Consider the following 22,522-nt stretch of genomic DNA (forward strand, 5'->3'; position numbering starts at 1 on the left):
TGAATAAACTCTCTACGAACTTGAGCGATGCCGCGCTGACGGACCATGAAAGAGTGACTGACATGTATGCACATAAATCAGTCACACACAAACACTCTCGAAGTAATACACAGTCTCACTTGTAGCCATGTATTTTAACTATTATAATATTTCGAAGGGCAAAAACAGGAACTTTTAATTGGCTTTACATCATCAGCTAACTCGATCAGGTCGAGCTAGGTGATTTCAGATAGCCAGGCTCATATCCACGCCCCGCCTGTTTGGCTATTTTCTGTTATCCGGGAGTGACGCAAGGCCAAGATGGCGACGGACGGCTCCGCCCACTTTAGGCTTCAAAAATGCTCTTCAGAAACCTACGGGTGACGTCACGGACACTACGTCCATATTTTTTTACAGTCTATGGTCTGCAGATAGAACCAGTACGATGTTGGACCGTCTGGGTCTGGGAGAATGTTCTGCCTTATCAGGCGTCAACATTATGCTGCGCTGCTGTTGTCTGATGCTGGACTGTGTTGATGGTTTCATTTTGTATAAAATATTATCATTGTCTGATACATGCTTATCTTTATTCTTACTAGTGCAAAATACCCGTGCAAAATCAGTTTTTGTGTGTGTTTTTAGTAATTGTTGGTTTGGTGTGTTTGAGTGCTCATTGTTACAATTACACAGCAAAAGTTCAGTGACATTTTTATTTGTGCATGGTAAAAAGCACACAGTGAACTCCGAGAAAACGCTATGCTTGAGCAAATACAGTTTGTGAATAGGCTACTACAAATGATGCCCGTGAAAGAGACTGTGAACGCATTGAATAGGATATGTTTAGTTGGTGAATAGCATAGGCTACTATTACACAGTAGCGATAACGTTAAGCGCACCAGAATGAAATATCATCTTCAGAAGTAAACAGCATAGCTGACATATAGATTCAGTTAACATCCACAAATGAATAAGCACCTCGATTCAGGGAGCAGTGCAAAGTGCCCGTGCAAAATCAGTTTTTGTGTGTGTTTTTAGTAATTGTTGGTTTCTTGGTAAAGAAAACACATTTTTACTCCAATTAATCAAAATGTACTTATCACGTTTTGGAACCAAACTATAATATTCAGAAGTAAACAGTGTAGCTGACAGATTGTCAGAATGTTTATTTTTAAACCACAACCTTCTTGGGGCTTCTTTGACCGATACAACTCTCTAGTGTCAGAATGTTTATTTTTAAACCACAACCTTATAAAAATGATATATTTAATGATATCTTTAGCATTTCTCATCCAAACAACGTCAAACTTGGCACTGCACTTACTCGTGCTCGTGGCAAGACACCTGTCAAGTTTGAAATCCATCGGACTAACGGTTCGAGAGATATGTGGTTAACAGACACACAGACAGACAGACAGACACACACACACAGACAGACAGACGTTTCTGTAATTTATAGAGAGATTACTATTATTTATTTATTTTTTTACTTTATTTTTTATACATTTTAACAAGTTACAACAACAAACTAAACCACGGTGGCCCAAAGAAAAAGAAAATACACAAAGCACTATACAATAGTAGAATGAAAGAGAAGAAAGAGGAAAAAAAAAATATTTTTATATATATATATATATATATATATATATACAACAGGGAATAATTACAATTTTTCACACAATCAGTTCAATTTACCCTCAATGCCTCAATATATATTCTAATAGGTGTCCACCTTTGTAAGAAAGTGTCCATTTTCAGTTGGAGTTGGGCAGTCATATGTTCCATTCTATATATAGATATAAGTTTTTCTCTCCACTGACTCATTTTGGGTGGGTGTGGTTTCATCCAATTAATTGTAATGGTTTTTCGTGCACATAATAGGAGGATATGCAGAATATATCTCTGGTCTTGACTACAAAAATCTTGGGGTATTCCTTTAAGCAAAAAATACAGGGGAGTAAAAGGCAGATCTACATGCATGATTTTCATAATCTCATCCTTAACCCCTTGCCAAAATGTAAATAATTTTGGACATTCCCAAAATATGTGTGTGTGGTCTCCTACCTTTCCACACTCCCTCCAACATTTATCTGCTTCTGGATTATCCACAAATTTTGATATCACCTGTGGTGTTCTAAAAAACCTGATTTTTGTTTTCCAGTCAAACTCTTTCCAGTTATGACTGTTGATGCCCTTATGACATCCTGTGCATATGTTTACCCACATCTCATCCTCTATATGATCATTAATTTCAAACTCCCACTTTGTCTTTATATGTAACGTATTATCTGTTGAATCAAGCAGTAGTCTGCTGATATGCGCGACGTGTTTTTTATATAATGGGTGTTGTTTGATTATAGTAAATTAAGTTTTTATTTTAGAGTATGTAATTTAGGACCTGTTTGGTGTATTTCCCTGCGGAAGATTTCTTTTGAATCCTCTATGTAGCAGTAAACCGGGACAAAAAGAATTATTTTGATATCGCATTCTAAAAAAAAGTTATGGAGATGTATCTGAAAGGAGTCACTGGTGTCTCCAAGTCTACTTTTACGGTCTAAATTATTTATTTCTGAAAGAATAGAGCATACCTGAATTTAAAAGAGTGTCCTATTCACATACATTGGAGTAAATGGATAAAAATGGTCTCATTTTACAGGAAACACTCTACATTTTAACACAGTGGTGGAATATTGCATATATTTTATTGTATTTATTCATAATTTTATGATAACGTATTATCTGTTGAATCAAGCAGTAGTCTGCTGATATGCGCGACGTGTTTTTTATATAATGGGTGTTGTTTGATTATAGTAATGAAATACTGTTCCACATTAGTCGGGGCTTTCTTAATTATTTCCCTTTCCTTATGATTTGTAATATAGTTTCTTATTTGTAGGTATCTGAAAAAATCATTTGATGATGATAACATAAACTTTTCTTTAAGATCAGAGAAAGAGCGCAATGTACTTCCATCAAAAAGCTGATCAATCATGGTAAGACCCTTCTCAGTCCATCTTTTAAAAATAGCATCCCACCTAGAGGGTAAAAACTCAGGGTTATCTGCTATGGACATAGCCCTTGATATGGTTGCCACTCCTTTCAGTTTCTTCTGAACTGTTGTCCACACTCTCAGAGTTTGCTTAACCCATATATTTGTTATTTTCATCTTTTTCTGGGATTGAGGTGTCATAAAGGCTAGTATTGATAAAGGGGCATTTGGTACAGAGCTCTGTTCTATGCTAACCCATCCTGTTTCAACATCGTTGTTAATCCATGCCACTATCGATGTTAGCTGGGCAGCCCAATAATAATATCTTAAATTAGGGAGACGCAGCCCTCCTCTGTCCTTTCCTAAAGTCAATGTTTTTAATTTTATTCTGGGTCGTTTATTCTGCCATATGAACTTTGATATGAGTTTTTCTAGCATATTAAATGTAGTTGCAGGAATCCATACTGGGAGGGATTGAAATAAAAAGAGTAATCTAGGCAGAATATTCATTCTTATTGTCTCAATCCTACCAAACAGCGAAAGTGGCAACACTTCCCACTTTAATAAATCCTTTTTAATGGTATTAATTAGTTTATTATAATTTGCCTGATACAACTGTGGGAGTCTAGGTGTAACGGTAACTCCTAAATATTTGAATCCCTGTTTAGACCATCTAAAAGATGTTCTACTGTTTAGTTCTACGGGCCAGACTCCAGTGATCATAAGTTCTGATCTGGTTGCTTCTGATTTGGTTGAATTGATTTTGTATCCATGGATTCATATACTTCAAGGCAATCAAGGAGAGCCGGTATTGATGCAATTGGGTTTTCAATAAATAATAGAATGTCATCTGCATATAAGGCAATCTTGTGACTGTTTCCCTCATAATCAGTTATTATTACTATTAATTTTAATACCCAATAATGAGATCCTATAGTTTTTCCTTACAAATACATAGGCCTATTACTCTGTGATCACATAATATGACAAAGCTCCATTGGTATTCGGTATTAATAGCTACCGAAAAACGTGACCGCTTTATAATAACTGACTGTAATGTTCAATAAAGTGACGAATGTGATGTGTGTGACCATCTCTGTTTGCATCTGTATAATCATAAAATATGAGGCAGACATGCGAATCCCCTTTCTATTTTATAAAGCATATTGAAGGTATTAATACACAGGGTCACGGAATCTGACGGGTCAAATTCATCGACCTAGCCTTTTTTGGGTGAATGTGGAGCAGGTCGAGGGCTGGTGACGTCATCGTCTCTAATTCAGTGTCTAACAACGAAGCAGCACAAACAAAACTTTAACCGGCACAAACGATCGCACAAACAAACGAGACTATTTTGGGTGAATGTGGAGCAGGTCGGGGAGCTGAATGACCTCAGAATGACCAATAAATATTATTTTAATATTTAAGAAACCGAAGCAGCACAAAATAAACGTTTATCGGCGAAAATTAGCACAAACATATGAGAATTTTGGGTGAACGTTGAGCAGGTGACATCATCGTCTATAATTCGGTCTAATATTTCAAAAACTGAAGCAGCACAAACAAAACCGGCACAAACCGAACAAGATCTATTTTATTTGGAGCATGTGGCGGCCTGGGTGACTGAATTACCTATAAATATTATTTTACTATCTAAAAAACAGAAGCAGCACAAACAAACAAAAATTACAGCACAAACGAAGTAAAAACGATTGAGCCTATTTTGTGTTGGGGGCGGGGCCAACTTCACGCAGTGACAGGGCGGGGTGGGCACGTGATCGGCTCAGAATGCATTTTCAAGTTGCACATTGAATTTTGCTACATTCATTGCGTGACACTTAATGGCAATGCAATCGCAAGTGTCTTAACTGTGAGTGTAAATGCAATTAAGAAAAAAATAACATTTAAATTACAATTTTGCTACAGTTTTTGCTTGCACATGTTAAACATATATAATCATTTCTGTAATACATTTTAATTTTAATTTTGCAACTTATAAAGCGTTAAAATATGTATTCAATTTACATATTAAAACTAGTGTATGAAATGGCAAATGTAAATTTTATAATTGAATTTTCATTTTCATTTTGCACCAAACGTTGCACAAATGATGGGAAAATTTAAATTTAATTACAGAAATGCATTGCCATTTTACATATTGCATTGTCATTTTGCATATTACATTTCAAATTGAATATTGCTACCCATATGCTTCCATGAAGAAGGAGTCTTTTTCTATTCTGTATTATGTATTAAAAGAAAATACAGTACACCCAGAAATGTTCTCATAATTTACTCATCTTTTCGCTACCGACCAACTGTCACCAGCGAGTGCATGAGAGTCGGCTTCACAGGGTCGGCTTGAATGGCTTCGCGTTTGGTGAAGCTTTAAGCGTTCATTGCATTCTCACGGGAGTTTGATGTGAAACTCGCGCGAGAACTGGTGTCTCTGTTCTTCTGCATGGTTTGTTTTTCATTATTATTATCTGTTATTGTTTGTATTTTGTTGTGTGCAATAATAAAAACATTAAAAAAATAATAATTCGACATTCGGTTTTTCGGTGCGCTTACGTCAAGCTTTAAATTTTCAAGCGTAAACTTACTCAACCCTCTCATGAACGCACAGGTGACAGTTGGTCAGAAGCGCTTTCTTACAAATGCTTATCGTTTCACTTCAGAAGACATTGATTCATCCATTGGGGTCGTATGGATTACTGTAGTTATTGTTGTATGTGCTGTTGTCAACTTTTAGGAACACATGAGCTTGCATTATATGTGTTAGGGGTTAACAGTTTAGGACCCATGGACCAGATGTTTGAAAAGAAGACCCGGAGTCAGAATTATAAAAAATTGAAGAAAAGTTTTACTGAAGATAGTTTGCAGTTTCATCAGCAGAAGTCAGCTTCAAGACTCACACAGGAGTTCGTAGGCCGCCCCGCTTACAGTTACAAAGATCAAAGCAGTTATAACATTTCCAAGGTCTAAGCTACCTCATTGCTTACTGGCTGAATGATTCTGATTGGCCAAGAAATTGATAAACATAGTAATTTTCCACACATATACGGATAGACAGAAGCATATCTCCATAGATTATGCCGCTGACACTCGGACCCTGAAGTTAGGCATCGTGACCTTCCAGGTCGCAAATTTGGGTTGCTGGGTGCCAGCTTGTCTCGAACAACAACTCAGTCAATCTCCAATAACGCCAGTGGTTCCTTAACCTGTAAGCAAGAAGACTAACACACACACCCGACACACATCTTTTCCAAGGTTGGATTTGGCCAGGCTATAAGTATAAACAGGAATCTCGTCTCAAAACATCAAGATAACAAGTTCTTTCTCTCAGGATAGGACACTTTATTCTAAATGGAAACTATAGGCTTTAACTGACAAATGGTCCTTTAAACTATAGACTCCAATGACCCCTATATGTTTTAACACGTTTAAGACCTTTCTCAAACACAAAACAGTTCCCTATTTCATTTCTGGAAGCAATGGGCAAGCAATGTAATTAGTAAATAGGCATGCAATGTTACTACATTCAAATATCAAATGACATTAAAGAATACATGAAAATAACATTTCAGTAATCACACTGGTAACTTCAGTAACAAAGTAAAATCTCCAGAGAAGTCATTCAACTCATTTGATATTTAGAAGAAAAAAAAATATTGATTAATACCTTGATTATAATCACTTCTTACATATACATTGAAGCAGCAGTGGATTCCAATCCACCCCCTTCATATGCATTTACAGAGATTATTTATTTTTCTAAAAACTTTTGTTTGTGTTAATCTGAAGAAGGAAATTCGTATACATCTCGGATGACATGAGAGTAAAAGATGAGTAAATGGTGAGGACATTTCTGTACTGTATTTTCTTTTAACACATAATACAGAATAGCAAGAAACATGTCATGGGATTCCTTCTTGAAGGGATACTTCACCTCTGGAAAGATGAATGTGTATTTAAAATAGGTCATTTATGTAGAAGAAATTTTTGAATTTGGAGCTTTCTAGACTGAGAAAAGCCAGAAAATGTATTTTTGGCTTATGTGGATGAAAGACAACTCCCAGAATGCACTTGCTTCGCTGCCCTAGGAGGCCACTCCCAAGCCACGCCTACCGGTTAGAGAAGGCAGTTGAAAACAACAAGAAGGTTAGGCTACTAACTTAGTGAGTCTCCGTGACGAGTTTGCCCTGGATTTCTAGATCACCCAAAATGTCAGGCAGTCGGCTTTTGCGTTCTACAGTCGCCATTCATTATGTTTACTGTGGCGAGCAGGACGAGGCTGAGGGCCGCGGGAGAACGGCGCGAGGCCGGTGGCGTCATTACTGAGAAGTGCTGGTCTCATATCTCTCACGGAGGAGCGGGAATTTTCTTAGCAATGGTAAAACGCACATCAACCGATCACTTGTTTAGCGTTCATGTAAACACTACATTCAGATTCACCGATCGGAATGAATTCAGTTAGATTGAAACAAAAGTATGGAGAGAGAATTTTGTCTTTATTACATGCGAGAAAATAAATGATCTGAGAGAAAAAAAAAGTTTGAGAGAAAAAGTTATCACACTGATAGCAAAAAAGCATTTCATGAGAGAAAAAAAAAAATATTTGAGAGAAAAAGTTTTCATACCAATAGCAAAAAATAATAATATTTGAGACTAAAAAAAGTTTTGAGAGAAAGTATTTTCTCATAGAACTTAAAAAAATATATAAATTAGAATTAGAATAAATTAGAAATATATAAAAAAAATCTCTCTCAAAATACTTTGAAACAAACTCTCAAATATATATAGTTTGCTATCAGTGTGAAAACATTTTCTCAAAAAAAAAAAAAAAAGTGTTTTTCTCAAAACGCTTTTCTTTGCTCTCGATGCAATTTCTTGCTCTCATGTCAGGATTTTGCTTTCACTGTGAAAATTGTGTCATGGGCGGGGCCACGTTCCTATTGGCCAGTCGGGTGAGCATCGTCTTGTCTTGGGAGTCGAACTGAATCATTATACCATTGTTTGGTTCACCGGCATAGATGCCGCCTCTGCCTTAGTTGAACCTCATTGGTTCTTGCTGAAGCTCAAACGTGATGCGTAACACGAGAATGATCCTCATTAGTTCTTGCCGAAGCTCAAACGTGCTGTGTAACACAAGAATGATCCTCAATGGTCCTTGCTAAAGCTCAAACGTGATGCGTGACACGAGAATGAACCTCATTGGTTCTTGCTGAAGCTCAAATGTGATGCATAACATGAGAATGATCCTCATTGGTTCCTCAGAAGCTCAAACGTGATGCGTAACACGAGAATGATCCTCATTGGTTCCTGAGAAGCTCAAACGTGCTGCGTAACACGAGAATGAACCTCATTGGTTCTTGCCGAAGCTCAAACGTGCTGTGTAACACGAGAATGATCCTCATTGGTTCCTGAGAAGCTCAAACATGATGCGTAACACGAGAATGAACCTCATTGGTTCTTGCTGAAGCTCAAACGTGATGCGTAACACGAGAATGAACCTCATTGGTTCTTGCTGAAGCTCAAACGTGATGCGTAACACGAGAATGATCCTCATTGGTTCTTGCCGAAGCTCAAACGTGCTGTGTAACACGAGAATGATCCTCATTGGTTCTTACCGAAGCTCAAACGTGCTGTGTAACACGAGAATGATCCTCATTGGTTCCTGAGAAGCTCAAACGTGCTGTGTAACACGAGAATGATCCTCATTGGTTCTTACTGAAGCTCAAACGTGATGCGTAACACGAGAATGATCCTCATTGGTTCTTACCGAAGCTCAAACGTGCTGTGTAACACGAGAATGATCCTCATTGGTTCCTGAGAAGCTCAAACATGATGCGTAACACGAGAATGATCCTCATTGGTTCTTGCTGAAGCTCAAACGTGATGCGTAACACGAGAATGAACCTCATTGGTTCTTGCTGAAGCTTAAACGTGATGCGTAACACGAGAATGATCCTCATTGGTTCTTGCCAAAGCTCAAACGTGCTGTGTAACACGAGAATGATCCTCATTGGTTCTTACCGAAGCTCAAACGTGCTGTGTAACACGAGAATGATCCTCATTGGTCCCTGAGAAGCTCAAACATGATGCGTAACACGAGAATGAACCTCATTGGTTCTTGCTGAAGCTCAAACGTGATGCGTAACATGAGAATGAACCTCATTGGTTCCTGAGAAGCTCAAACGTGCTGCGTAACACGAGAATGAACCTCATTGGTTCTTGCTGAAGCTCAAACGTGATGCGTAACATGAGAATGAACCTCATTGGTTCCTGAGAAGCTCAAACGTGCTGCGTAACACGAGAATGAACCTCATTGGTTCTTGCTGAAGCTCAAACATGCTGTGTAACATGAGAATGATCCTCATTGGTTCATCTGAGAAGCTCAAACATGATGCGTAACACGAGAATGAATCTCATTGGTTTTTGCTGAAGCTCAAACGTGCTGTGTAACATGAGAATGATCCTCATTGGTTCCTGAGAAGCTCAAACATGATGCGTAACACGAGAATGAACCTCATTGGTTCTTGCTGAAGCTCAAACGTGATGCGTAACACAAGAATCAACCTCATTGGTTCTTGCTGAAGCTCAAACATGATGCGTAACACGAGAATGATCCTCATTGGTTCTTGCTAAAGCTCAAACGCGATGCGTAACACAAGAATCAACCTCATTGGTTCTTGCTGAAGCTCAAACATGATGCGTAACACAAGAATGATCCTCATTGGTTCTCGCACGTCAAGCGAAAACGAACATGCTTGAGCTTCCGTTTACCATAACTGATGTGTGAGTTGATGGATGTTTATATGAGAATAAAAGCCTGAATTCAATCTGTTCATCATATAAAGCGATCGCGAAAGCGATTTTCAGAAAATTTTGGAGTCAACCGCTCAATTCATACGGTTTTACGATCTCTTTATGAACTTTTTGAAGCGTCAAAGTAGAGGTCTGCGCGGGACTGTTTTTTAAGTCCCGCTCCCGCCCGCTCCCGCTGGGGTTATATCCCGCACCCACCCGTTCCCGCTATATATACACTATTTGTTCACCCGCTGTCTGCTTAGAATAATTTTCTTCCCGACCCGACCATCCCGCTTTAATATAGATCTCCCAGAATTTCACATGTACATTTTCACAGAGAAAATAAAAATGTAGTCTGCACAAACATTTTTTTATTATTATTTTATTCGCCTTGTCAATATACAAAATTTAACATTTTGCTGCAGACAGTAGGGGAAAAAATATCGCAGCGAAAAAAAAAGAAAGAAGTGTAGGCTATTATTTTTATTCGTATTATCAAAATTCGTAACATTTTGCTGTTAAGCAAATACAATCAATGCATGACAGAAAGAACCGTTACTGGTCCGTGCGTGCAGCGCGTGCATAACGGTCCTGAGTAGCCTACAGGGCAGACTGTAGCCTATACCGGGTGGTCGATAAGATTAAGATTAGGTAAAGCGAAGATATGCTGTTCTGAAAGAACGTCGGCGTCGGGAACGTGATATTGAATGACCGACCGCTCCCGTTCAAATTACACCAGAGTTACCGACCGCTACCGTTTTTTAGTCGGAAATTTAATCCCGCGGCGCAAAATATCTGGTCGGGTCCCGCGGAATGCAGACCTCTACGTCAAAGTGGTAGTTGCTTAGCTGTCAATGGAGGGACAGAAATCTCTCCGATTTCATCAAAAATATCTTAATTTATATTCTGAAGATAAACTGAAGTCTTGCGGGTTTGGAACGACATGAGGATGGGTAATTAATGGAAGAATATTCATTCTTGAGTGAACTAACTCACTAAATTTGACATGGGTCGAGTACCTGACAGAATGATGGGCTCCACCTCGTCATAATCCCTCAAAACCCACAGAAACAGACGAGCCAGATCCAGAGAGTAGATGAACTGACGCAGGGCGCGACCTGAACCCCAGACCTGCAGAGGTTTACCTTCCTCTACAAAACACACAAAACACGTTTAACATGTGAACAGAACTGAGGCTCTAGATCAAGTGTGTCACACACAGAAGAGCGAAGCCAAAACATTTTGCGTCAGTCTGAATGGGACGCGATCCAAAGAATAAATAAATAAATAAATTTAATTATACCTTAAAGATGATTTCTGTAATTTTGGGTACTTCTCATCACACTGGCATATGCTCAAGTGTTTGTTTTTCCAATAAGTTTGGTTTTAGGTAGTTATTTAAAGGTGCTCTAAGTGATGTCACGAGTTTTTTAGGCCAAAATATTTTTTGTCACATACAGCAAACATCTCCTCACCAGCTGCCTGTCCCCTGAACACACTGTAAAAAAACGCGGTCTCTCTAGACACCACAGGCTCCACAAACAGCAACAAAAACAAACTGGGCTCACCCGCACCACGAAAACATAACAAACTGTTCCAGCCAATAACTGACAAAAAGGATTTGGGGGTGGGGTTTGGGGGATTAGTGCGCGGATGAGGAGGAGGGAGAGTCTAGCTAGCCTCCGTTTTGTTTGACAATACTTAATACAATAACGTCAACAAGAAGTGACGTCACCCAACATCACTTAGAGCACCTTTGATGCTATAAAAATGGGTGTAATGTCATGATTGACAGCTGTGCTTGCGATTGCGGAAGTGGGATTAAATGCGTCTCACTCTTTGCCAGGTATGTCTTGTGGATCAATCCTGGAAGCACATGACCGTCCTCAATGTTGAAGTTGTCATGTGGTCCAAAAACATTGGTGGGGATGACGGCTGTGTATCTCCGACCGTACTTTTCAAAGCACGCCCTAATGGACAAACACACAATGATTTGTTTCTTTCATTTATGAAAGCTGGAAACAACCATTTCGACCCCAAATCAAATAATGATGCATTTATTTTGACATTATTTTCATGACAATCACACACATTCATCACAAATTCTCATCACTGTCATAAAAATAATAATTCATTATATACATCGAAAATACTTTTTTTCAAAATGTGACAGACATGCTTTCATGTGATACACCCAAGAAAATCTCATAACCAATGAACTTTGACACTGACCTGTTGTGGACATCAATCATGCGTTTGGCGTAGGCATAACCAAAATTAGACTCATGTGGCGGACCTTTGTGGATCTGAAACAGAGCGAGAGAGAAACACGTCTGTATAGATGACACAAAATATAGGACAATACCAAACAAAAAGTGTCTAATCATCATCTCCTCTTGTAGATAATAAACTTGGAGCCCCTCCCTAGCTCTACAGCGCCCCACAGTTTTCCAATGTAAATCTGTGGTGAAAAATGGAACTGCAGCGCACTCTAATTGAGAGCCTTTGGGGAATTTGGGGCAGTCTGAAGCTCCAGACCAAGACTATATCAATCCGCTTCAGTTATGTGAGTATTCTGCATCAGGTCAGTAACTAGTTGGCATGACTGTTCTTCGAATCAAATTACTGAAAGTTTACACGTGCTAATGTTAATAGCCTTTATATAGTTGTGTTGTGTTTGTTTTATGTTTGTTCTGAGAATAGAAATACAAAGTTCTGTAATGAAACTCTGGATAGTGCAGGCCTTAACTCAAACTCTTGCAATCACATCATTATCTATATGGCACAGCTGATTGGTTCCTGCTGTATCAGTAGCAATGAGCTTGCTGTTCAAACTTCAAATACTTTGTTAGTATTTGCCTTAACAGTGCAGCGCTCTTTCAGAAACCCTACACCTTCCCCAGCTCCACCTGTATAGATCAGCTACGGGTAATTCATGTAATGAATTAATGTAATGTTTCATCACCGGACTCGCGCTCGGATTCATGTGGTAAAATCAACATTAAATATAAATGTTACTGTCTTTACAATCAATCGCTGAGCTTAAGGAAGCCTCTGGACAGAGCTGACATTCAGTTATGGTAATGGACGCTGTACGCGATAGACCAATCACAACAGACAGGGCCGTCTGGCCAATCAGAGCAGGGCCGCTTTCGGAAAGGATGGATTTAGAGAGACTGATTCATTTGAGAATCATTAAAAAATGTGATGTGCATTGTATATTATGAGAAAATTAAACTGTTTTTTTACTTTTGATGCATGTAAACCTGTTGTAGGAGACCTCCAAAACAACATTAGGAGCCTTTAAAATAGCATAATATGGGCACTTAAAGCAATACTAAGATAAGATAGCATTCTATGAGTATGTGTCATGTGTACTTAAGACCTGACAATCCACATTAGAGCGCCACCCGCAGAATAACACAAAGACGTTAGACTTCTGCCAAAAGTGTGTCTTATAAAGCTTACAAAATGTTTATCTTAAACTGCCACAAAGACCCAGAATCTGCCCTACCTAAATTTACGGTCAGGAGCCACTACTGAACTTGACTCTAATGATGCAGCAGAGGAAGTCTGAGTTACAGTAGGCTATGTTTTCATATGACAGTGAATCATAGAAGGAAAATTGATCATGTTATAAGCCCTAAAAAGAAATGCTAAATATAAACCATCCCAACATCTGCCAATTAAAGTTGCATTCTGAAAAAAGAGGTGCAAATCGGTCTTGGTACCCTTTCAAAAGGTATACCTTTGTACCTAAAGAGTGCATATTAGTACCTCAAAGGTACATATTGGTACAAAACAATTACATATTGGTAAATGGTACATATTATAACCTTTTTTAAAGGGAACTATTATGGCCTTTTTCACAAGATGTAATATAAGTCTCTGGTGTCCCCAGAATGTGTCTGTAAAATTTCAGCTCAAAATACTGATAGTATATTATTATAGCTTGTCCAAATTGTCCCTCTTTGGGTGAGAGCAAAAACACGCCGTTTTCGTGTGTGTCTCTTTAAATGCAAATTTCCTGCTGCTCTCCGCCCCCTTTCCAGAATAGGGAGTGGCCTTAACAGCTCGTGCCGATCCTGCGGCAATAACAAATCAGGAGAAGCAATATGACCGACAACGTAAATACAGGTGTAAACACAGATGTAGGAGAGACTCTGGCAGTAGCAACAACTTTGAGAATAATAGTTGTGTAACAACACTATGTAGCTCTGAAGAGTCTGTCTGGCAACCAACATCCCAAACAACTTTTTAGCTAAACCTGCTTTGTATTGACCCTTGCTTACAAAGCAGTCTGGTGTCAAATGATTAGTGCAGACATGAACGATTTTAGGTAACTTGAGGGGCACATTCCCATCATAAACAAATTTAATCCACTGCGTCTTCAGTGGCTCAGTTGCCGGGAGTAAATGCTCACTCTTACATCCAACAACAACACACCTGACTTTCTTAATAGGAAACTGAGACATTTTTCGTATCACTATAGCTGCTCCAGCGCGTAGAAAATGGCGGATTGTGTACAGCCCACTGTGGGCGAGTCTATGCTAATAGACCAACGCTACTTTTGCGTCATCGAAGGGTAACGCCCCTTTTTGGGGGAAAACAAACGGATTCCCCTAAGAACAGAACTCGCTCGCTCTAGACCTGCAAAGTTTCTTGATAGCAAAAATCGCACAAACATACACTCTCTTTGGACTATTCAGACATCTATCACTATCTCGTGGAATCACCAAGTAAGTAAGTTAGCCTATTTTTTTTTTTTTTTTTGTCATTAACACACTCACAGTATGACAAACTAGACGATGAGGCCATGTCAAGAGGAGTCGGTGGTTTACTTGGATCATATTTCACTTGATTTAAGCTATTGACATAGTTTTGTTGTCGACTAGCTATAACTTACTAGTTAGAAAGACGAAGCTGCTAGCAGCTACGTGATTAACGTTAGCTCTCACTAGGCACGCTACCTTGGCTGTTAACTGATTTTACTGTTGAAATAGTGGCAGGCTAGGACTAAAGTGGACTTGGCTGGTTTCTGCTTGTGTCTAGAAAGTGCTAGGACTTTAAAAGTTGTAAAAAGGTTTACAGTGTACGGCAAAATATGTATGGGACCTATGTATGGGGCATGTTTTTCATTGTCTCTACCCCACTTAAGGTACGGACTATTTATGTTTTTAGCATCTGACATGATTGTTCTGTACAGTGTTTGAGGGTTTCTTACTAGTATAGCTAGTCGACAACAAAACTGTCAATAGCTTAAATCAAGTGAAATATGATCCAAGTAAACCACCGACTCCTCTTGACATGGCCTCAATCGTCTAGTTTGTCATACTGTGAGTGTGTTAATGACACAAAAAAAAAAATAGGCTAACGTTACTTACTTGGTGATTCCACGAGATAGTGGTAGATGTCTGAATAATAGTCCATATTTGGCCACTGCGTGGGGTCATTAATCCAGTTTTCGACCATTTCAAAGGGACACCTCTGTAACTCCCTATCCAGTAGCTTCTTTAAATACCGCTCACGGTCCTCGGCCGGCAAAGAGAGTGTATTTGTGCGATTTTTGCTATCAAGAAACTTTGCAGGTCTAGAGCGAGCGAGTTCTGTTCTTAGGGGAATCCGTTTGTTTTCCCCCAAAAAGGGGCGTTACCCTTCGATGACGCAAAAGTAGCGTTGGTCTATAGGGCAGTCGTGGGTGGGGCCTAGGAATTTTGTGACATCACAAAAGGTAGAATCTGCAAACGCATTGTTTTGAGACACTGCTTATGATTTATGGGGATTAAAGGAGTGGGTGGATTTTTACCATTATAGGGTGGTTGTGTACACACTGCTGAATTTTGAAAACACTCAAAGTGAATTTTGCTTAATAGGTCCCCCTTAAAGGGTGGCAGTGACCGCTTTTGTAACGTTTATTCAAAGATAGAGTGTGTGTGTGTGTGTGTGTGTGTGTGTGTGTGTGTGTGTGTGTGTGTGTGTGTGTGTGTGTGTGTGTGTGTGTGAGAGAGAGAGTTTACCATGGTCTCATCTATTGGGTTGGTGGTTTTATCTGGGAATATACACGTGGACAGGCAAGAAACGACCTTCAGCACCCCAAACTCATGAGCCGTCTGCAGCACGTTGTCATTGACAAATACATTATTCCTCTGAAAACAAGAAACAAATACAGTCAATGTACAGTTCACTTATTCAACAGTGATATTTACAAGCTTTTATTACATATTTCCAATGTTATTTAATTATAATTATTAATAATTACCCAGAAGTCCAGGTTCTGTCTCATATTTTTGTAGAGCCCGCCCACCATGGCGGCCAAATGAATGACGTGTGTCGGACGATGCTTCTGGAAAACTGATCTCGTCTCTTCAGGGCTCCTGAAACAGCACATGTAAATACAGTTATCATGCAATACAAATAGACAATAAGCAATCAAATAAAAGCTTTCTAAAATCCAGAGAAACATAAATTAATTTATACACTGGCAGTATGGCAATTTTTCTATTTCGTGAATACCACAATATATAAATAACCATGGACGTGGCTAACTCAAGTTTCATGTGTAGGGATGTGTGATATGACGATATGAATTGTGTATCGATAAAGATTATGCTAGATTGTTAATATAGCTATCCGCGCAGTGCAAGACTGCTTAAAGTTTTTACACGAAAAGATTAATTAAGAATGTAAAAGACAAACGAGAAAGTAAAGCACAGGTGTTAAAGAGTTCTGGGTGTGCTCTGATACCAATCTTTAATTTGAAAGTCACATTTCTAGCACCTGTAAATCAGCATTTTTCCATCTTAAAAATAAATCTAAATTATGACATAAACTCTCAAATACAATTGCAGAAAAGTTATTTCATAAGCTCAAGGCTAGAATATTGGATTACTGGGTGGTTGCCCTGCACGCTTAATAAACAAACTCCAGCTGGTCCAAAACGCAGCAGCTCGAGTTCTTACCAGAACCAGGAAGTATGACCATATTAGCCCGGTTCTGTCAACACTGCATTGGCTCCCTATTAAACATTTTACACATTTTAAAATCTTGCTGATTACTTACAAAGCACTAAATGGTTTATCTCCCTAGTACTAGAGCGAGCTCTTAACACATTATAGTCCTTCACGTCTATTGCGATCTCAAAATTCTGGCCAGTTGATAATAATACCTAGAATATCAAAATCAACTGTGTGCGGTAGATCCTTTTTCTATTTAGCACCTAAACTCTGGAACAGTCTTCCTAACTTCGTTCGGGAAGCAGACACACTCTGTCAGTTTAAATCTAGACTAAACACATCTTTTTAACCTGGCTTACACATAACACATTATCAATTTCTATTACTCAAATCAGTTAAATGATTGTTAGACTGCATAAATCAGGTCAACCGGAACTAGGAACACTTACTACAACACCCGATGTACTTGTTACATCGTAAGAAGAATGGCATCTACGCTAATATTAGTCTCCCTGTTTATCCTGAGGTTACCTTAGTCATCCATATCCGGGCCGTATCCAGACCAGATGGTGGACCTGTGCCTAGATATGACAACAACGCAGCCCTGAATGTCAGCTGAGACCGTGTCAACTAGACAATCCCCTTTGAAGATCTCGTTGACACGACAGCCATCGGCACAGATCCTCAACAAAGACCACAAGAACCAAGTCCTCTGTACAGACCTATGACCAACTTCGTCTCCATACTGGCGTGATGAATCTGATCTTCAAGCAAATGGATCTGGATTAAATATTTGAATGCTCCCGGTCCACAATCTGACTTCTGACCTGTAATCAGTGGTCTAGTCTACGTGATACGTAGGTATATGCCGTATACCCACAAGGAAAGGCTAAGGATTTCCGTCTACCCACTTAAAAAAGCGTGAGGATACGTAACAACTTCGTTTTGTGTCAGAACTTTTACACTTTCATTCATAAATTCACCCCGTCTGTGTTTGCGAAGTGAAACGGATCGAATCGCGGAATCCATTCACAAATGGAACTTGGCCATTTTGAATGAATAAATCAAAAGTAGGGCCGTACAATGAATCAAATCTCGATGGGACTAGTGTCTGTGAATATTAAAGTTAAAAGAGACTGCAATTGTTCTACTCGTCTCTGGGAATGAGCGCTCAATGTGTGCTCTACACACCCACACTGAAGCACACGTGACGATCGTGGTGTTTTCAGCATTTCACTGTATTGAGACATGATGTAGGATACACGTACACTTCATCACAGAGCTGCTATGAGAGAATTCACTTCACGAGAATTTCACCATTTCATTTGATAAAACTATCGTCACTCATTTGTATCATATACAGACAGAAACTGTAATGTCTTTACGACAAGACAATGTCAAAATAAAAGTGTGTGGGGGTGGGGTGGGCGGGTGGAATCACAGGATCACAGTATACTCACTACAAAAAACTAGACTACACCACTGCCTGTAATGCTGCCTGAATCATGATCATACTCTGTTTGCCGCTTCTCCCTGAAGAAAACGTCTTTGTGTATTATTTTTGCATCAGAGTTTTTACTACTGTTTACTGGCCCTGTGGTCTTGATATCACTCATCGACACCAGCATCAAGATCGTCTTAACAGACAACACTTCACTGCCAAGTTAGCCCTCGTTGGATAAGGTAACATCTCCCCGGCTTAGCGAGCAGCCACTTTCCAGCCGGCTGGATAATCTTCTGATCTATAATAATAATAATAATACATAAGTCTTATATAGCGCTTTTCAAAGAACGCAAAGACGCTTTACAAATGAAACAAACAAACAAAAACAAACAAAAATAAGAGTGCTACTGTAGATTGTAGGCGAGCTGAAACAGGTGAGTTTTGAGCAGTTTTTTGTAGGTGGTCAGTGAGTCCGATTTTCTGATGTGGATGGGGAGTGAGTTCCAAAGGGTGGGGGCAGCGATGGCAAAGGCTCGGTCTCCCAAGGTTCGGTGCTTTGATTTGGTGATGGGTTTGAGAAGGTTTAAGTCGGCAGAGCGGAGGCGTCGGGAGGGGTTGTGGTGCTGCAAGAGGTCTGTGAGGTATGGAGGGGCCAAGTTATTGAGGGCTTTGTAGGTGATGAGCAGAACTTTGTAATGGATGCGCTGTTGTACAGGGAGCCAGTGAAGCTGTTGAAGGACGGGGGTGATGTGGTCTCTGGAGCGGGTGTGGGTGAGGAGACGGGCAGCAGAGTTTTGAACATATTGCAGTTTTTGTAAATCAGAGGAAGGGAGACCATATAGGAGGCTATTGCAGTAGTCGAGTCTTGATGTAATAAATGCATGGATGAGAGTTAGCATCATGTCGCTACTCTGTAAAGCGACATGATGCTAAAGTACTCCATCCCGCAACTGCTTAATTTAAGGAATAACAGCAGTCCAACATATATCTACAACTATAAACTTCAAAGCCGACCCCGCTACATCCATAGAAGCTGCCGTAGAAAGTTTGTTTTCTCTCAGTCTGGTGACTCCATTCCATCCTTCTGGTCAACCGAGCGCATTGTCGCAAGGCATCTACGTCATCAGATCCCCTCTCTACTTGGAATAAAAAGCGTTGGGAAGTCTACTTGCATAAGACCCGTCACTTCGGAGCGGAACATAAAACGTGGATTTCAGTCTACTTCGTTCTCTACAGTACACCACTCCATCAAACATCAAAATAGAACTGTTTAACACACAGTCTCTCACAAATAAATCTTGTCTTATACACAGCCACATATTGGACAGGAATATTGATATCATGTGTCTTACTGAGACCTGGCATCAGCCAGAGGGATTTTTGCATTAAATGAAGCATGTCCTCCTGGTTATCAATACTTGGAGAAAGCCCGCCACTCCGGTCGCAGTGGTGGCCTAGCAGTACTACACCACAGTGACTTAAAACTCACCCCGCTGTCTCTGCCCGAACTGTCCACTTTTGAATGCCTTGCTTTCAGATGTAAACCACCTTTCACTATGACTATTCTTCTCATTTACCAGCCTCCTAAGCAAAATCCAACTTTTATCTCAGAGATAAATGAATTTCTCACTTCACTCTGTACCACATCTGCAAACATTGTTATACTTGGAGATTTGAACATTCACGTTGACACCCCCTTCTGTCATCCAGCAGTTGATTTTTTACAGCTATTGGACGTTCCTAATCTCAAACAGCATGTTGATGTCCCAACACACAACAGAGGACATACACTTGACCTGGTCATTACTGACTCTGCCCCCATTGAAAATCTGCTGGTATACGATCTCGGAGTGTCCGATCACAAAGTCATCTCAATGGAGGTGAACTTTTCTCATTACATCAAACCAAAACGTCAAATCCATTTCAGAAACATAAAAAATATCAACCCAGACACTTTGGCTTTGGACCTCCTGCAAATCCCATCAGCAAATTTCACATCAGTAAATGAATCCGTGGATTTTTATAACAGCACCCTGAGCAGTATTTTGGACCTCCACGCACCTGTAAAAACACGAATAGTCACTTTCTCACGTACATCTCCCTGGTTCACTCCAAAATGAAAACAGCAGGGCGTGTACTTGAGCGGCGTGTTTCAAAAACTGGACTTACTGTTCACAAAATAGCCTATCAAGAACATCAAAAGGCCTACTTAATGTCACTAAAAAAGCACGGACACAGTTCTACTCAAACATCATTAGTAAAAATCAGGGAAATTCCAAGCAGCTTTTCTCTACCATAAATCATCTCACCAAGCCACAAACTATTTCACACAATGACACATCAGAAGAGAAATGCAACAGCCTCATCACTTTCTTCAGGAAAAAAGTTGAGACCATCTAAATTCAAATTTCCTTTCTGAAAAAGTTTCAGTCCGGTTTCTGTTACGCCCACAGTTCCGAAACAGCCCTGATCAGGGTCACAAATGACCTGTTGATGGCCGCTGACACCTGCACACCATCGCTCCTCATCCTACTGGATCTATCTGCAGCTTTTGACACTGTTGATCACAATATCCTCCTTCAGCGCCTCCATCATACTATCCGACTCTCTGACACTGCATTGAGCTGGTTCCAGTCCTACCTGTCTGGAAGAACAAGGTATGTTTCCTTGGGAGGTGTAAAGTCTCAGACGCATACAGTCACTTGCGGTGTCCCTCAAGGGTCGGTTCTCGGCCCGATTCTGTTCACCATCTATACTCTTCCCCTTGGCCATATCATCGACAGGCATGGAATATAATTTCATTGCTATGCCGATGACAGTCAGCTATATATAAAATCCAACCTCATCCCATCTACAGCCACTCTGTCATCACTGAGCTCCTGCCTTGAGGAGATTGAGGCATGGATGAAGGCAAACTTCCTACTGCTAAATAGCTCCAAAACAGAAGCTATTTTAGTTGGTACACCACACCAGGTCCAGTCATCACCCATAACCCACATCACTTTCTCTGGTCAAAACATTCCACTATCATCGACAGTCACCAACCTGGGCGTAAGATTTGATGCTCAACTCACATTTGACGCCCACATAAAACATCAGTGTAAGACCTCCTTCTATCACCTCAGGAACATTGCTAAACTCCATCCCACACTTGGTCTGTCAGATGCTGAAAAACTTGTCCATGCTTTTGTATCCTCGAGGCTGGACTACAGCAACGCTCTCCTCTTTGGAATTCCTGGCAAAAGCTTCAAAAACTATAATACATTCAGAACAGTGCTGCAAGGATCCTAATGAGGATAAGAAAACATGACCATATCACTCCCATCCTTCACTCACTCCACTGGCTTCCTGTCTCATACAGGATTAACTATAAAATCATCCTACTTACCCATCAATGCATCCACGGCAACGCACCCCCCTACTTAAAGGAACTACTCACAAAACAAAACTCTTCATGCAACCTCCGTTCTGGAAACAAAGCCCTTCTTCAACCACCCACTAAGCTCAGCACTATGGGGGATCGAGCCTTCTGCTCAGCCGCACCGCGTCTTTGGAATTCCCTTCCAGAAAACCTAAGGGCTCCTCAAGCCATAGACTCTTTTAAGAACGGACTAAAAACCTATCTTTTTAAGCAAGCATTTTTTACTTTTTGCTAACTTTTTATTTTTTCTTCCCGGTTTTTTACTTTGTTTATACTCTGTAGCACTTTGGGATTGTTTTTAACTATGAAAAGTGCTTTACAAATAAAATATATTATTATTATTACAAGTGATGGTTGACCAATAGTGGGGAACCAAAGTAGAAAAAGAGCAGAAACAACCACATCTGTAGTTGTAGTAATTCTCTTTCAGCAGAATTCCTTAGTGCAGTGACACACCTTTTATTATATGAGTGCACTATTTGGATTCAGTGTCTTTTAGCTGGATTTTCCCAGCTAACTGGTATTCCAGTCTCAAACTGAAGTTTCAGTTTCCAGCTCATTTCCCTCAGCGGCCATCTTTGAAACGCCTCTCGGGCATGCAAATGCAGCTCCTATCGCTTTGAATCGGAAAACATAAAATTCTCCAAAACTGTTTGCCAAGCTTAGGATTAAATTTCATAGTTGAAATCACCAATAAAATCTGACGACAACTTTCTCATACATTTTGTTTCTAAACGCTCGAATCATGATGACAGAAAACGAAATTTTTCAGGCTGGCTCAAGTTATTGCCCATGCATAGCTGAAGCGCGAGTCAGACTGTTTCTATAGGAACCAGAGCTTCTAAAGGTGATGATACACAGGACAACTTTTTGAGCAATGTTGTTGGGCAATGTTGCCGTCAACGGGCAACCAGATGAGAGACAGGGCC

The 22,522-nt window shown here is 39.9% G+C and overlaps 1 protein-coding gene across 1 annotated transcript in view; it reads right to left on the minus strand.

Annotated features, from left to right (window-relative positions):
• LOC307168281 (GDP-L-fucose synthase-like) overlaps window positions 1-22,123 on the minus strand; it is a 553,698-nt gene extending 531,575 nt beyond the window's left edge. Inside the window, exon 1 of the mRNA XM_079888048.1 lies at window positions 22,050-22,123. The gene's annotated coding sequence lies outside the window, so the exon portion shown is untranslated. The remainder of the gene's footprint in view (window positions 1-22,049) is intronic.
• Window positions 22,124-22,522: the final 399 nt, after the last annotated feature.

The sequence above is a fragment of the Squalius cephalus genome (genome assembly GCF_949319135.1).
Source record: "Squalius cephalus genome assembly, chromosome: 12".
Lineage (NCBI taxonomy): Eukaryota > Metazoa > Chordata > Actinopteri > Cypriniformes > Leuciscidae > Squalius > Squalius cephalus.